This window comes from Poecilia formosa, unplaced genomic scaffold (assembly GCF_000485575.1).
Source record: "Poecilia formosa unplaced genomic scaffold, Poecilia_formosa-5.1.2 Scaffold19, whole genome shotgun sequence".
Lineage (NCBI taxonomy): Eukaryota > Metazoa > Chordata > Actinopteri > Cyprinodontiformes > Poeciliidae > Poecilia > Poecilia formosa.
Genome location: NW_006799958.1, coordinates 933306 through 944055, shown reverse-complemented (window position 1 = coordinate 944055; position 10750 = coordinate 933306).

The following is a 10750-nucleotide window of genomic DNA, read 5'->3' as shown; positions in this document are numbered from 1 at the left end:
TTGTTTTTTTTATTATAGCAATATTGTGATTGCTTGGAGTCAATGAAAGAACGAATGCGGTAGAGTTTCCAAATGTAAGCTCTACTAAAATCAAGGCCAATGTGCGTCACAGCAGCTTAAGCACGATGGCAAAAACCTAACAATATTCATGAAATTTGCCAAAATGAGAACATGTTGCGTTTCTCTTTGCCGCCCACATTTGTCTTCTGCGTAGGAGTACGTAGATGAAAATCACCACTTCCTCACCCACCTTTCCTGCTCCCCCGACTCAGGGGCCTCATTCCTGCTGCCTTCCACATCTTGCGGTGAGGCTTTGGTGTGCGTGTGGGTCTAGCAACCATGCGCAGGTGTACTCTTTGTTTCGAGCAAGTCCCATATTTAAACATAACCTTTAGCACTTCCTGTGTTTTTTGGAAAAGAAGCCCGATAGGTTTGCATAAAACTGTTATGAAGAAATTGTGTAATATGCAAAGATTGAAGCAGCTATTGTGCAATTATGTCACAAGGGAAAACATGTGGGTTACGTACTTTTTTTTTTAGTTTTTAGATATGTTTATAATTAATTACTAAACATTAAACAAGACATGAATCAAAATGATGTGGTTTATTCGGATTTTTATTCATCATTAAACATTATACTCAGAAATTCCTTAGAAAAAAACGTTGTCATATATTAGATGATAAAATGGAAATGTTATCTGCACATTGTAGATATAAGATGAAAGGGACAAAAAAAAGCAGCTATGAATTCTTGTAATCTATTCAATAAATCAGGAAGTGAAACATTCCATAAACTAAACAGAAAATCATCATGTTCTGCTTTAACAAGAACCAAACAACAACACATCACCTTCCAGACAAAAATAATTCATACCACAGGCAGATTTATTTTTGTATTATCTTCTACTTTGACCAAATCTGACAGGAAATAATATAACGTTTTGGAGTGACCTACCCAGGGTCATCACTCAGATTTCACAGAGAATTATTATAATTGTTTTTTCCTCTCTGAAGTCAGTGTCAGGTTAAATTTATTAGCTCCATATTTTATTACAGTAGCATAATCATATGCTGCAAGAGGTAGAAGTATCCAATATTCAACTAGAGGACATTTAATCTGTGGATGAAAAAAAAAAAATCCCACATTATAAAATTACAGTATTGTGTAAAATCACTACATCAATATTCAGGCTCTCCACATCCTGAATATCGCCTGTCTTTAAGTCTACAAAAACTCAAACTGCCTTTATTACATTCAACAAAAACAAGAAAAAGTGGAAGAGATGCGTGTTAAAAATCAAGTCCACCGTAATAAGTTTCTTTAACGGCTCAAGCAGTTTTCTTGTCTGGAGTCTTCGGCCGCCAACACGAACACAGGGCAGGAGGGCGTCAGTGTTGACTTCTGTTTTGGCTACCCATCAATCACATCAGGGTTTGAGACACTCTGTGATGTCCCTCCTTCACGCGCATCTTCAGTGGCGGCTGAAACACAACAGATGAAAAGGAAAAGTTTCAAGATCTTGCAGTGGCCTAGTTAAAGTTCGCACCTCAGCTTGATTCTAAAGCCGTCTCTTAGCGAAAACCCGCAAACTTCAAAGAACAGACGGCAAGTCTTTAGACCGCTTTGAAAAGCAAAGCGGTCTAAAGTTTATCCACATGACGTAAATCAGAAGATGGCATGGAGACGGTGACTAATTTAAGCACTTTTATTGCTGGAGGTGGTTATTCTATGGCTATTGAGTCACTGGGTGTAGTTAGCTTTCCTTACACATTTTGGTCATCTTTAGTTATTTATTTATTGCTTGGAGGATGTTTTTGTAAATTTAAGGTGAAATTAAAACTGTGGTAGCGCCTGGTAAAAATCAAACCATGTGTTTAAAACGGGACAGATTTATCATTACAGTGACTGTTTGAGCTTTTTAAAACAACGTGACGTCAAAAGCACATATAGATGACGTATAGATGGTGACGTAAGACAGGAATAACCCAATTCTGACCTGAATGTGAGACGAGGTGACGTAGCTCAGAGACTATAGATCTTAGTTGGAGATGTATCAGCTAACTCAACTCAACCCCAATGACACATTTACTGGTGACTAAGAAAGCCGTCGATGCTAAATAGCATGGTTTCGTGAAACATTTTTACTGGCTATGCTAAAATAAAAAATACATTTAAAAAAATGTAGACGTGGCCAAATAATGCTGTATTTTTCATCTTAGGTAACGAAATGAGTCAGTTTTATTACATCAGCTTGGGAAAAAGGTTAACAACTTCTGTTAGATGAAACAGATGTGTTGCCTCATGTTAGAGATAGGTTTAGGTGAAATGTCGTATTACCCTCCACCCCACCACACTCCATCCACTTACTCATATGTTTAGTCCATTGGCATGAATGTTGGCGGTGGGGCTTCTGAAATGAGTTGTGATGTGCAGGAGACAGAACGTTTCTTCACTGCGTCGGAAACAAAGAGTTAGTTTACTGTTCTGATAAATGCACCAATATCAGACCGATCAGAGTAACCAGAATGGGGAAAGCACTGGGTTGTAGAAATCCAAAAAAAATGTAGCGGTTCAAGCCAACAGTTTTATCGAGCTTTAATAAATAATAGAAGTTCATTTTGGGCTTTCCTGTTTAGGCTCCCTGTTAGTTTCAGTCTCCAGAAACAGCTGACACGATGGTAGGTTAAATAAAGCTGCTGACAGATGAATCAACTGCAGCTAATCTATTCCCTGTTTATCATATTTAATACAAGCCAATTTCATCATTTCTGGGCTATCTTTTTCAAGAACAAGGGTTGTTGTGGTCATAGACGTTTGGGTTACCGTAGTTGTGGGCGAGGTTTTTTTTCTACCTCACTCACAACATCACTAATTCACTATCAGTATCTTTGTTTTTCTACAATGATCCCATATGGGTGTCCTTCCATTATTTTGTTAACAATCATTATTTTTTTAAAAGGAAAACAAACTGAATTATCTAAACAAAATGCATCAGGATATGAACATGAAAAACCTTTACTGCATTTATGTTGGTTTTTTTTATTATTGTTTGACTCATAATTATTTAATTTATTTCAACTTTAAAAATCTACCTAACTGTCTGAAAAACCAAGCCTCCTCCCATCCTAGTAATTGTTTTTTTTGTGTGTGTTTTTTGGATCTAACAACTGCAGTCAAGATTTTGCAACAACTGGCATAAAGTCTTTTACATCACTGTGCAGACTGTTTGCCCACTCTTCCTGGCAGAATGGTTTTAATTCATCCATAATGAGGTGTTTTTGTGCATGGGTGATCTCTTCAAAGTTATACAACAATAACTGGTATGCATTTAAGTCCAGACTTTGATTAGACCACTCAAAAAAAAAAAAAAAAAAAAACCTGTGTTGAACCAGATCATTGTGCAAAATCAAATCAATCTTCAGTTTAAGCTGAAGCTGGTGGTCAGAACAGAGCCTTCAGTGTATTCTGCATTCTGCCAGGAAGTAGAATTCATTGTTACATCAATTACTGCAAATCATCTAGGTCATGAAGAAGTATGTAAACCCATCTCACATCATGACACTGTACCAACACAATGCTTGGCTGTTGCTGTGTTGTTGTTTTCCAGAAGTGCTGTGCTAGTTTTAGTCCAGCTGTAACATGATGCACATAGATCTACTTCTGTTTCACCAGTTTTACACAGTAGCTTTTGAAAAATTCTTCGGCATTACCAACTTGTGTGTTGGTCAAACATGAAGCAGTCCTTACTGACCTCCTTGGTCAGCAGCTCTTATTATTCAACCATGGAGTCAAGAGCCGTCTTCAATGATTTCAATGTTCTGGTCTCTTTTATTCCCCCTTGAAATAATTTCGCCACTGTTTTATGTTCTCTGCATTCACGGATATTGTTCTCGCTTTGACTTCGTGATCATTGATTTGTTTTTGATCTGTTGTTTAATTTCCTTAGAGTGTTTCTCTTACCCACTTCCTGTCATTAGGCAGACTCTGTTTCAGTGTTTTTTTCAGGTTTTTCTATAGGTCTCACCACAACGTGTTCATAGTGAAACTGAACAAAATAAATGCCATCAGTCACGGCTAACTAATTTTTTTTACAGGTGGGGCTGTCAGACTTTTACATTAGAGTAGATTGGTTTCTACGTCTTTTTTTTTTTCATTTGAAAATCACATTTTAAATTTATTCAGATTATCATTATGGGATGTATGTTACAAAAAAAGCACAGCACAGTATAAACAGATAAACAGAACAATATGGTGAAACTGAATCATGACTTTAATCTAAGCTGACAACTGTTATTTATCTTTTTTGTTGAAACTCTTCACAATAGTCAAACATTTTCTCAGGGCTACCACCTAATTAAATACATATTTAATCATCTGGAAAGTTGCACAATTGTAGATTTGTTGTTGTCATATTCAAACGTTTCTTGTTTCACCATAGCGACTATTTTTTTTGCATTTTATGTCCCTTTTGCATAACTGTACCACCACAGCGGTTCACATATGTATTAACATACATATGCCAAGTTATTTGCCATGCTAGAGCTAATTCTGTTTCAAACAGGAAACAGCCTCATTGAGGTTTCCTAACATTTCTTCATGCTACAAATCTGTTTCACCTTGTTCAGGGTTGTGTCAGGGACAGAGCTTGGTTCTAGTTCAGCTATGACTGTGCAGGAGGCCAGCACTCGCTGTGAAGGTTGACAGTCAATCATAACGACGCACAAAACAAAACAAAGTTAAACTAAAGTGCTTGCATAGATTTTCACACAAACGTCCGCCGCATGCATGTGCAATATGAGGGATCGCTGCAAAATGAATGACTTGATGCAGTTGGGTGTCTCCTGTCGCTGCATGCGCATTATGGGGACGGATTTCTGCAAAGTCAGTCACTCAGTGCAGTTAAGTATGTTTCCTTTGTTGGGCCTTTTAAGAAGTGATGTAAAAAAAAAACAAAAAAAAAACTGAACTTGACTGCATTGTTTGAATATATAGTTTGTGGCCGTTTTAATAAACTTGATCCGTTTGTTTTAAAGGACATCTGTTGTGATTCACTGAATTCAGCATAGTCATTGATTCAACTACAGTAACATGCTTTTATGTTATTAGAAGAAGACCCAGACATAAAAATTGCAAGGAGAGAGAGAGAACATGCAAACACCTCAAATCAATGACGCAACAACATCACAACTAGAAGTTCTCTTACTTGCCTCTCAGGCAACTTATTTGCTTTTTCCTTTTTGTCCCTTTTCTTAAATGATGACATGTAGAGCACTAGTTAGTTGCAAGCAAGCTTGTTGCACACAGTTGTCCCTAAAAGTTCATTGAGATTTGTCAAAGCCAACCATGGTGCTAATTTCCAACATGTCGTACGTCAGTTTGCTCCTTACGGTGTTATCGTTTTCTCGAATGAACACAGCTACAGGTTGTGATGACGCGCTCAGCCTGCTTTTTGTGTCAAGCTTTAGATCAGCTCAGACTCTCAGTTCCACAGGCTTAATTTCAAAGATAAAGTTAGTGATTTTGAAAGTGAAAAACATTGCGTCTGTTTTTCTTGTGGTGATCAGAGAACATCGACACACGCCAGATTATACAGATGAAGAATCAGTGGTTAGAAGCAAGAACGTCTCGGCCGACGCGGCGGATCAACGGCAGGTTATGTTTGTTGGCACGTTGCACATGGCTGGGCGGCAATGTTGTGATTTTTGGTTCAGAAAACCGAGACAAATGAAAATAGAAACAATTCTGCCGTGGATTTTTGAAAATGCTCACTCAAGGTGGCAATAAACTTTGTTAGATTTGCTTTAAATTGCAAAAATGTGCTTTCGAATGAAATACATTATTTCATTTTAATCCACTAGGTATAAAAATCTTGGAAATATCAAATCAATGATGGACTGGCGACCTGTCCAGGGTGTGTCTTCATACCAAGACAGGCACTGGTCCACCACATAACCCTGCAAGGATAAGCAGGAAGATTTTAAAACAATTTTTGGGCAAAAAAAAGGAACTTTTCAAACAACCGAATGAGCACCTTTATGAAAACTGACCACTCTCTATCGTTGTCAAGATAAAACGGACAGTTTCTTTTATAAAATAAGAACTTTCTAACTGCAAACTGGTTTAAAAGAACATAAAGAACAAACTATCCCATTAAACTTTGCTAACAGTTAATTTCTTGGGAGTTAACTTTGATGAATTTTTATTACGTCGGTCATGATGAAATATTTAAGAAGAAACTCAAGGTGACATTATCAGCACAAGATTGCATTTGTTTTTTAAAGAGGAACTCACTAAATGCTGCTTCATGAGATATAACTTAAAGAAATAAACAAATCTGCCCAACAGTTAAATTTATTGAACTGTGCACTGTTATAAAAGCAACTGCTCTAAAATTCAAACTCTAATGCCAAACAGATGATAAGAAATCTGCAAAATGGCTCCGTATTTTCACTTTCTGTAACATTCAGTCTATAATATGGCATCATTTCATTGTATGGGTATGAAATGGAAGTGATATCATTTTTGCACACAATCTAAATGACCTGAAATGAATAGACATCAACCCCACGAACAGACCAGAAAACTGCTGGGCCGGAAAAAAAACGTTATCCCTTTAAATTCACTGAATGTTGTGATGTTGAGAGGTAGAGAGCAGGAATAGCACTGCTGCCATCCTGTGCCTTCCTCATGTTACAACACAAGTGCTTACTGTACACACTGTACAGCGGGCAACGGGCTGAACCCCCCGCAGTCGCAGTACCAGAGGAGAGCGCAGTATGGCTGCAACACATCATGATCTAAAATGATTACATCCCGTTAACGACGAGGAAAACAGGATGTCTTCTGATAATTTCACAAAAAATGTTGTTTCAACACATCCTGTGCTGCAAGTGAAATTGGGTCCTGCAAAGCCTTGGTGTAACTGGGACATGCCTACCACTGTGAAAGGCCTGCGGTCCAACTTAAAGTTTATTTTTTTATTTTTTTATTATTTTTTTTTTAGTGTCCATTATTTGAATACAGGGGAAACAGATGCTTGAAGGTGTTCATATCAGTTTTCTTAAACAGTTTTGATCATTACCTCTTGCAGGTTGAGATGGGAAATGGTAGGTGTGAATCTGCATTTACTAGTTTGTTCGTTTTTCTTCATAAAAGGAGAAGCAGCAAGCCTCAGGAAGCAGCTTAAAGGCCTGTACTCACTTGCATGAGTCCAGCTTTTTTTTCTTTTCTTTTGAATTAGTAATAAAATATAAAAACATGGCTGATGTAAGTTTTGTAACAGTTTTTTTTTTCTTCTTCTTTTTTTTTTTTTAAAGAAGATCTTTTACCACAGATGTTTCCTGTTCTGTTGCAATCATATCTGACAGCCACATGGTAAAAAAAAAAAAAAACATCAGAAAAACCTTCCATCAGATTATCGTGGCCTTTATTTACAAGCAAGTTTTTGAATATTTTAATTTTGGGGTGATAGCACAACCTTTGAGGAAGCAGACAGTTCACTTTTAGTCATGGAAGATTTCTGATTATTTTTTCTTCTGATTTCTTTTTGTGCTGTTCTAAATTGAAGAAAGGAGAAGTCTGCGAAGGTGTACTGCTGGGTAGTGGACTGCCTTGAGTCACTGCCCTAATTTATGCTGTTGCATATAGAGGAGGCAGCTGAAATACCATGACATCCATACACAACGCACAACTGTAGGTTTTTGCTCAGGAGGAAATCCTTTTTGAGGTGTTTTGCTCTCTCTCAAACTTTCCCTTTACCAATTGCAGGATGTGCAGAATGCAGATTATCATCAGATGGGCCAGAAGATTGGTTGTCCCTTGAAGATAGATTTTGTTTTTGTTTTTTTTTTGTTTCCCAATTATGGTTCTAGCTCCTTTAGTAAAATGACTTAATATTAAAAAAAAAAAGCAGAGAAGAAATATGTGCGACTATTTATTAGTGCAGTGTAACATCACTGTGTGCACAAATTTGAAATAACAGCGGCGGCTAGGTTTTTGTTTTTTTGGGTTATCAGTCAGCCATGGGAGTGATCCAGCCGTCTGAGCCTCCATGAGTCAGAACCACATGGCCTGGTCAGGAGGAAGTCAAACTGCTTCCTCTCCCTCACCACCGGAGTTGTTTTGAACAAAAGACGTTTGTGGTCATCATGTAGGTAAATGTCTATTTTGAAATACTGTAAGCATGTTTCAAAAAGATTCTCCAGTTTTCTTTTTTTTTTTATTTTGGAGCAGAAGCATGTCTTTTTTTTCCCCTCACACCTGCACAGGTTATGCAGAAGGTGTATCTATTAAACCTTTTTTTTTCTTTTTTTTTCTTTTTTTAGAAAAAGGAAAAAAGCCTTCAAGATATTCTGGTGCAACATACACATGCCATTAATCTGCACATGTTGTTTTCGAGCATGTCTTCGCAGCGCCCCAAGAAGGGCGGGAGTGATTTCAAGGTGTTAAAACCACGCAAAGACACTTGTGCACAAATTGTGCTGGGTGAAAATAGCAAGGTGACAGTGTTTCTTTTACTCCTGAGCAAATGATTAAGAATACTTTTGATGATTAGTCTAAATCATCAAAAAATATCCATTCAAGATGTTTATTTAATGTGTTCACTAGCAGCCAAAGTAATCTCTGTCCAGAAATCTTCAAGCAGAAGTTTTTGCGTGTATAGTTACACACTTAATGTTGAAGCCGAATGAATGAGAAATGAAAATGCAAATAAGTTTCCCCCTTTTTTTTTTTTTGATTTGTCTAAATGTTTTGCGATAATTAGCTTTAGATGTTCACAAGTTTTCTGTTTGTGTTGGTGACGTTGATGATTCACAGGCCGCAAACTACTGAATGAAATCAAAGCAAGTCAGAGTTGAACTTGAAGAGAACAGGCGTTTCAACGTGCGTTCGTTTATTTCGCTGAACAGAATAATACAACTGCAGTACACACAAGACACAGCAGAGGTCAGTATAACAGCCTCTCCTTTAACCATTAAACAAAAATTACTGCTTCTTATTTCAACAGAACTAGCTTTAAAGGCGTTATCAGAAAAAAGAAATGTTTTATTTTTATTCTGTAAAAATAAACTTATGAAAGATGGTAAGCCATGCTATCGAGAAATGACTGATTGCTGGAGATGTCTTTCTGTTTAAGTTGGATCTGATTTTGCCCAATCACTAACATTTAGCCTTTAGGTATATAATGTGCCTTCTCGACCATGAAGTGAGCTACCTGATGAGTTTGGGTGATGGTGACGACTGTAGTAGAAGTTTGTCTCGTAACAGCTGGGTTCCCCCTTCTCCATCCATCTCTGCCATTGTGTCCTAGAGCAAAGACCCTTCACCCGCTTTGCCTGCTGGTGATGGTCAGAGGGCCCAGTGGCGCCGGTGCACGGCAGCCTCGCCTCTGTCAGCCTGGTGAGGCCTGACAGAGGCTATTCAGAAACTTGCCACCATCAACATGTGAACGTATGTGTGAATGGGTGAATTTTGGGGACTCAAAGTGTGAAATGAGCACAGGCAAGTGCAAGAACTATGAAGCTTACTGGAAATTGTGTAATAACCATCCCCCCACTATGAAAAGGGACGTGCCAAATTGAACAACATCTTTGCCAACAATATAATGTCTTAAATATCTCTCTTGGTCTGGCTTTAACTGCAATGAATGGATACGTTCACCTTCTCCGGTGCCATTGCCAAACTATAACTACAGACAAACAACAAATTCTAAAGCAGTGCAGAAAAGCAACGTTATCGTTTACAACGTGTCCCTCTGTTTGCTGTTCTTCCTGAGAAATTTAACTCCACTGAAGGGAAATGAGAATTGGAACCACTTTGGAAGTTCTTTAAAGGAAGAACTTCCAAAGTGGTTCCAAAGGAACCTCCTTCCTTCGCCAGGAAGTTCTTCAAGTCGAGGATAGTCTTGAAGAAGTTCCTGGCTAAGTTGCACACATGGTCACATTGGTCACATTCTAGAGCTTTTTTAATGCCCCTATCCTCTGCTCCAATGTATTCACAGCATCTTTGCTGTCCATTGCTGTCCTGTTACTTTGAGGTTTCTCAGGTCTGTAACCACATGTCTGGTTTCCCCTCAGTCAGATTCAGAGCTTCCTGTTATCGCCCATGCCCTCCCATGGTGTCTCTTGTTTTCAAGCAGTTCCAACAGTTACTCTTTATAAGTTCTTCACACATGTTTTTTCTGGTTTCCCTGACAAGCAGAGATTTTTGGTTAATTGGTCTCTGTAAATTTAGTTTGTGCACATAATGTAGTTTGAAGTGTGCTGCCCTTGTAAAGGTCTTGCGACCTGAAGGTAGGCACCCTAAACCCCAAGGATAAAAGGGCTATGTAGGAAGTGACGAGGCGGATGAATGTTCTTCAAGAACTCTTAAATCAAAAATCTCCAATCCATCTACAGTATTTTCTCTACCTGCTTATGAAACATTGGGATGCACAGGGGCTGTCATCTATCTCCAGAGGTCAAGGGGCTTGAGGCATCGTACACCCTGAATGGGTCAGCAGTCAATCCCAGTTGATAAACTGTAGAACCATTCTAACCATGGTTCTACGTAACCATGCTTAGAGCTCTTCACAGGGAAGAACACAGGCCAAGCTTTCAATGTCTTCTTGCTGCAAGGCATGTGGAGCATCCCCGTTTTGTTTTGTCTTAAATAAACATTTTTATGTCTAAAGGTATCGTGTCAAGAAGTCGGTTTCCATCTTTGTTTTTGTTCTCTCATTCACTCATTCACTTTGCCTTTTATGTGCTT